Source organism: Bos taurus, chromosome 22 (genome assembly GCF_002263795.3).
Source record: "Bos taurus isolate L1 Dominette 01449 registration number 42190680 breed Hereford chromosome 22, ARS-UCD2.0, whole genome shotgun sequence".
Classification (NCBI taxonomy): domain Eukaryota; kingdom Metazoa; phylum Chordata; class Mammalia; order Artiodactyla; family Bovidae; genus Bos; species Bos taurus.
The window spans coordinates 5,766,636-5,774,527 of NC_037349.1; the positions used below are offsets into that span (position 1 = coordinate 5,766,636).

Here is a 7,892-nt window from a genome sequence, read left to right on the forward strand (position 1 = left end):
TGATACTTCTGCTCAGACTTCCCCCCAGCGATCCGTAAGTCACTTTATTTCCTTTTTAAAGTACACACAAGGTGATCTGAGGAAACAGTAGCACAGAATCATTTTCCCACTTCACTGGTTTTTCGAAAGAGTTAAGTGGTGTTAGGTTCCTGATTTGTACCTATTCTTTTCTTACTTTTTTTTTCCTTCCCTTTGACTGCCTCACATCTCAGCCAGAGCAAGAACATAGGTGCTTTCTCAAGGAAACTCAAATAACATATTATCACCATAAGAATCCTCCTGACAGATTATCATTGCAAGAATCAGTAAGTCTCAGTATAGAAGTCCATTAAGGGAAACTTCATTTGGGAAACAGAGACTTAAACAGAAATGCAGATTTGCAAACAAGAGACTGCCTTTTCTAACAGATAAGACAGAAACACCCATTCACAAGGTTTTTTCTCCTTTAGTGAACAATTCTCGTTTCAGTCTCTATTCTCAGCTCCCTGCCTGCGTTCAACATTTGACTCCCAAGAAAAGACTTTCACCTGATGAAGATGGAAAACGGTGGTCCACCTCATTCCACTCTCCAGCAGTACCAGTGTCCCCAGTACAAATGTCCACTGGTCACGGGACTGAATTAGGAGTCCTTCTGGACTCAAAACAACTCTGGACAGTTGACTGCAGCCATGAAATTAAAAGATGCTTACTCCTTGGAAGAAAAGCTATGACAAACCCAGATGGTATATTAAAAAGCAGAGATATCACTTTGCTGACCAGAAAAAGCTCTAACAACATACAAACACATGCACAAACACACACAGATGCACACACACAAACATTTCTTCAGCTCACTTTCAGATGATGTCATTTACATTTGAAAGTGACAAAATTTGTATCCAACCTAAAAGTGTTAAAAATTTCTTCCTAATTACTGAAACCAACATTTTTTAAATGGATAGAGTTTAGATTAGGAAACCATGAATCTATCCCATGAGCATGCAGAAGTTCTCCTTGGGTACATATTGATCCTTAGAAACACAATTTTATTTTCTTGGACAATTAAAGGGAGATTATACCACTGGGTATAAGAAGATGCTATCACTTCTTATCTCCTGGCATCCAGCCGATTGCTATCTTAATTTAAAAAACCCCAAAGGTCAATGCTTATTTAGTTCCTTGCAATAATCTATTTTGCCATAATTTTGCTTTTCTATTTAATTCCCTTATCTAGAGCAGCATTTTCCAACTCTAGTTTTTCAGAAAAGAGATCCATGAGGTGTTTATAAGTATCCCTGATGAAAAATAAATGGTTGTATAAGCAAATACATTTGGCAAAAGCTGACTCATTGGAAAAGACTCTGATGCTGGGAGGGATTGGGGGCAGGAGGACAAGGGGACGACAGAGGATGAGATGGCTGGATGGCATCACCGACTCGATGGACGTGAGTCTGAGTGAACTCCGGGAGTTGGTGAGGGACAGGGAGGCCTGGCATGCTGCGATTCATGGGGTCGCAAAGAGTCGGACACGACTGAGCGACTGATCTGATCTGATCTGGGCTGAAAAAAGCAGGTTTCTTTCATGCAGGACTTGTCAGAGCCTTTAATATGCTAATGGGTAGAGTGAACAGGATCAAAGAGAGCAGTTTGTAATCTGCAGGTAATTTAACAACAATCCATGTTAGCTTTTATAATTATTATCTATGACAAATTCGAGGCTTTCTAAACATACATGTTAAGAGTACCCTTTTCCCACAGAACAGCTCTCTGGATTTTTTTTTTCTTAAGTAAAAATTCAGTTTATTCACAAGTAGGACCTGATTAAACTTAAAAACTTTTGCACAGCAAAGGAAACTATAAGCAAGGTGAAAAGACAACCCTCAGAATGGGGGAAAATAATAGCAAATGAAACAACTGACAAAGGATTAATTTCCAAAATATATAAGCAACTCATACAACTCAATACCAGAAAAACAAACAACCCAATCAAAAAGTGAGAAAAAGACCTAAACAGACATTTCTCCAAAGAAGACATACAGATGGCTAACAAACACATGAAAAGATGCTCAAAATCGCTCATTATTAGAGAAATGGAAATCAAAACTACAATGAGATTTCACCTCACACCAGTCAGAATGGCCTTCATCAAAAAGCCTACAAACAATAAATGCTGGAGAGGGTGTGGAAAAAAGGGAACGCTCTTGCACTGTTGGTGGGAATGTAAATACATATAGCCACTATGGATGACGGTATGGAGATGCCTTAAAAAATTAGGAATAAAACAACCCTATGACCCAGCAATCCCACTCCTAGGCATATACCCTGAGGACACAAAAAATGAAAAAGACACATGCAATCCCATTGTTCATTGCAGCACTATTTACAACAGCTAGAACATGGAAGCGACCTAGATGTCCAGCGACAGATGAATGGATGGAGAAGTTGTGGTATATATACACAATGGAATACTACTCAGCCATAAAAAGGAATGCATTTGAGTAAGTTCCAATGAGGTGGATGAACATAGAGCCTATTATACAGTGAAGTAAGTCATAAAGAGAAAGATAAATATCATATACTAATGCATATATACAGAATCTAGAAAAATGGTACTGAAGAGTTTATCTGTGGGGCAGCAATGGAGAAACAGACATAGAGAATAGACTTATGGACATGGGGAGAGGGGAGGACAGGGTGAGAAGTATGGAGACAGTAACATGGAAACTTACCACACATAAAACAGATAACCAACAGGAATTTGCTGTATGTCTCAGGAAACTCAAACAGGGGCTCTGTATCAATCTAGAGGGGTGGGATGGGAAGGGAGATGGGAGGGAGGTTCAGAAGGAAGGGGAGATATGTGTCCCTGTGGCTGACTCATGCTCAGGTTTGACAGAAAACAACAAAATTCTGTAAAGCAATTATCCGTCAACTAAAAAATAAATAAATTAAAAAAAAATTCAGTTTATTCATCTGTTTATGACACAGTACTCAAGAGACACAGTGTTCACATCATAGATTTCACTTCCAAATCCTTGGCATGTTCATTTCTTTGGCTATAAAGAGGGACTAGATGGGAAAGTCAGGTGATGTGGAGGCAACTAAACTAACAAAAGAGTGGGTGGGGCAGGCAGCACTAACGTCACCCTCCCAAGGATGGGCACAGGGGCTGTTAGCCCAAGCCGACTGTGTGGAACTGTTAGCTGGAGCACGGAGCAGCCACCCTGGATGCTCAGGCTGTTGTGGGGTTCAGTCACCCCCACCACGCAGGTTCAGCAGCGCTTTCTAGTAGTCGCTCTTGGTGTCTTGCTGAATGTAGTAGTACAGGGACTTGCCGAACTTTACTTGAAATCAGATCTTATTTTCAACATGTCCATGCCACTATGGGGGATTCTAATCAGGACTTTACCACGAGTGCCCTAGCCATTCATGGAGACGTACAGTCTGTCAGCAAAATACAGGGGCTTGTTCTGAGTGCACTGGACCAGGTTCAGGAAAACATTTTCCAGGTCACCTTTGACCTCCTTCTTGATGCTCTCCAGCATGTCATCAGGGCTGTAGCTCTGCTACCTTTCAAATACTTTCAGGAAGTGACACCCGCTCCACTCAATCATGATGCTGATACACTAGGGAACATTAGTTTCTTTCCTCTTCACACCAGCATCATAGAGATAGCGGGAGTCCTGGTCAGTCAGTTCATAATCAACAACAGAGCCATTCTCTGCTCTTCCACCCTTTGTGAGGGCAACCATCAGCTTGTGGAAGTCGCCAGATGTGTTAGAAACAATGTCCCTCTCCAGACCGGTCTTGTACACTTCCATGTAGACTCTGTTGATTTCCTGCAGCTCCTGGTTGGTCCTTAAGCAGATGATCTCAATGAGAGAGTCCTCATCAACCCCCAGTCCCTTCATGGATGCATTCAGCTCAGGAGCAGCATACAGAGCAGGTATTTTCAATAGGCCCAAAATCACCGCCTCCAGGTGGCAGAGACAAGGCTGACTTCAGTGCTGATGCAAGTTCCTTCTTGGTCCTTCACTGGTAGGCGAAGGTGATATCCTGGCTCTGTTCATTGCTGCGGTTGGTCAGGATGTTGACAATGGTGACCTCATCCACACCTTTGGTCTTGATGGTTGTCTCAATGTTCAGAGCATCCCACTCAGCATGAAAGTTGGTGTATGCTTTGACTAACTCATGTGCACTTGGAGGTGTGAAGTGATCACCCTATAAGGTGAGCTTGGGCAGAATTTCAAGAATGGTAGACATTTTGAAAGAAACTGGGCTGGGTGCAGTGCACTCGGTGTCCCCAGATGCAGAGCGCACTCTCTAGATTTAATGTTCAATGAAGCATACTTGGGGGAAGGTTAACCCAGCTCACTCCCTATTGCTGTAAAATAAGTATTTTATTCATGTCTGTGAGCAAAGAATTAAGGTAAAATATAGTGCAGTGTAAAAAAGCACAGTTATATGAAAGAACCTTATCCAGGATTTACAATCTCCAAACAAAGCTAGATCCTGAAAAAAATAAAAATAAAAACTAGATCCTGTTTGGATAGGAAGTCATTTATTCTGCCTCTCTCACCAGAACTAATGATCCTATAGTTTTTTATGGTCCCAATGACTTTCTATCTACCTAAAAAAGGATGCATCCATGCACGTGAACCATTTATTAAGAGAAAAACTTATGGGACATAGAGAAAATCCACAGGTTATTTTGATCAGTCATGAATTCACCCACTCATTCACCGAAATATACACATGTACACACACACACACACATATTGAGTTAGCCAAAAGGCTCATTCACGTTTTTCTGTAAGATAATATGGAAAATCCCAAATGAACTTTCTGTCCAACCCTATGTATATTATAGATATATGTAGATATATATACATAGACACCCATATGTATATATGTGTATATGGACTCGTTATGTATAAAATAACAGGTCTTGGAGATAAAATTTTAAATTTAATGTTCTAATTTAATCTTAAATTAAATGTTGTAGGTCCTGGAGATAAAATTTTAAATCAAGTAGATTACTTCCTTGCCCTCCTGGAGTTTTACATTCTAGTGGACAAGTGCGATAATACATGGATAAATAAGGAAATATACAGTATGTTAGTATAAGTGCACTGGGGAAAAATACATCAGGATGAGAGGCTCAGAGAGTGACAGAGTAGTAGGGGAGGGTGTTGTTTTAAGTAAAGGAGTTGGGAAGGCTTCACTGACAAGGTGATATTTGAACAGAGACCTGAAAGCAGCAAAGGCCGAATCTTGCAGAGGGTGGAAAGGCCTTGACTGATGAGTGTGAGTACTGTGCGGTAGAATGTAGCCACCGTGGAGCCCGCAGCGAGGAGAGTGATGAAGCTGCGAGAGCAGTGGGTGGATCTGCAGCAATACGGATGGACCTAGGGGCGATCACACCGGGCAAAGTCAGACAGAGGAAGACAAATATCATATGCTATCACTTATATGCAGACTCTAAAAAAAATGATACAAATGAACTTATTTACAAAACAGAAAGAGCATCACAGACTTAGAAAACAAATTTATGGTTACCACAGGGAAAAGGAGGGCTTCCCTTATGGCTCAGGTGGTAAAGAGTCTGCCTGCAATGCAAGAGATCAGGGTTTGACCTCTGGGTCAGGTAGATCCCCTGTAGAAGGGAATGGTTACCCACTCCAGAATCCCATGGACAGAAGAGCCTAGTGATCTATAGTCCTTGGGTCTCAAAGAGTCGGACCCGAATGAGTGATTAACACACACAGGGAAAAGGTGGGGGGAATAAATTAGGAACTTGGGATTAACATATACACACTACTATATATAAAATAGGTAACCTACTGTATAGCACAGAGAACTATACTCAATATCTTGTAATAATCTATAATGGAAAAAATCTGAAAAAAAAAATCTCACCTGAATCACTTTGCTGTATAACTGAAACTAACACAATATTGTAAAAATAAAGTAAAATTTAAAAATCAAAAATGAGGAATGAGTTGAAGAAGCTGTCAGATCATCTGGACCTTATAGGTATTTGTCAAGACTTTGGCTTTTACTCTGGGGAACTGCCTCAGGATCTTGAGCAAAGATCAAGCTTCATTTTGGTTTCAAAGGATCACATTTTCTGCTTGATTGAGATGAAATATGGTGGACATGGAGGGCAGAGGTGGGATCAGGGAGAGCCATCTAGGTACAAAGGCCATGGTGCCTAGGACCTTAGAAGCAGTGATGGATGGACCTCCAGGAGTGAAGTTCCTTATGGGAGAAGTAACACCTGTCAAATTGCTCATCACTCAACAGACCCCTCAGGAGCTCGGCTGACATGTGGAGCAAGGCTCTATGTCTTTCTGAGACTGGGGTGTCCAGCCACCACGGTTAATCTTGCTCAGTGAGTAAATTAGCTTGTTAGAAACCTGTCATCTTCTTCCTCTCCCAGAGATTCTTAAATCAAGATCTAAATTGAGATATCTGGCAGATTACCATAGCTACAGGTGCCTGGCAACCAGGACTAGACTGATGGCCATTGATCTATGGGTTCCGGATTCTTCCCAGGGATGGAATGCACTGAAAAGGGCATCCAAGTTCCTGAAATAGTCCAAAGCAGAGAGAAAACCACACAGTCGTTGCCCTGTTCTATCTGACTGGCCTTTGTCTCACACAGACAAGGGGGCCAGCTCCCATCCCATCATGGGTTCACTCAGATATGGGGCCATCCAAACTACTCCCACCAGAAGACATGTAAAGATCTAAAGGCAGAGACAAAGACACTAGTCATGAGAACAGAGGAGATGAAGACAATCAAACAAATACTTAACCGTTCAGTGTTGGAAAGGAGGGAGCAGAGAGGGAGCAGGAGAGAGGGTAAGAGGGAGTCAAGGTTGGAGACTAGGAGCCTTGGGCCAGATTGGCCCAAGCCTATTTTTTTTTTTTTTTTGTAAATAATGTTTTATTGGAAAACAGCCATACTGTAATCATTTACATATTGTCTATGGCTGCTATCATGGTGCAAAGACAGAACTGATTAGTTATGATCCACAAAACCTTTTGTCACCCAGGTGGTGCCAAAGTGGTAAAGAACCCACCTGCTAATGCCAGAGACTGAAGAGACATGGGTTCGATCCCTGGGTCGGCAAGATCCCCTGAAGGAGTGCATGGCAACCTATTCCGATATTCGTGCCTGGAGAATCCCATGGACAGAGGAGCCTGGTAGGCTACAGTCTATAGGATTGCAGAGTCAGACATGACTGAAGTGACTTAGCATGCACATATGCACACAAAATGTTTAATATGTATTACTTGATCATTTGCCAAGAAAAAAAAATTGTTCTCTTCTGGTCCAGTGGTTCCTAAGATGGGCTGGAGGACCTGGTCATCTTGTTCACCAGAGAGACTGGCTTGGTTCAAGGCACAGAACCATGGTGGGCCATGAGGCATACTAAAGAAACAGTGACAACTTACAAAATTAGAGCCAACATTGCTTTTATGATGAGGAGATCTGCCACCACTGCAGCTGCTTGTCTCAGCTGGCAGGGTACCGAAGAGTATTTCCCCCTCAGGGCTTACCCTGCATGTGGGGAGCCAAGACATGGTGGGCATAGAGACAGGACAGGAGGAGGAGCAAGGCCCCCAAAGGAGAATGATTGATACATCAGGACTTCAACGCTGTTTTCATCAACTTCACTGCTGTGGACTGTGAAATTGTGTCCCATCCCTGAAAAAATTTCATGTTGAATTCGTGCTGAAGCCCTAACCCCCAGTGTGTTAGTATTTGGAGGTGGGGCCTTAGGGAGGTAATTAGGTTAAATGAGATCATGAGGGTGGGGCCTCATGATGGGATTAGTGCCCTTAAAGAAGAGACACATCAAGCCCTCCCTCCTCCCTCTCCCTCTCTCTGTCTCCCTCCCCTC

General features: G+C 42.2%; 1 pseudogene; it reads right to left on the reverse strand.

Annotated features, from left to right (window-relative positions):
- Positions 1 to 2,923: 2,923 nt before the first annotated feature.
- LOC789738 (annexin A2-like) lies at positions 2,924 to 7,265 on the reverse strand (annotated as a pseudogene).
- Between the last annotated feature and the right edge of the window lie 627 nt (positions 7,266 to 7,892).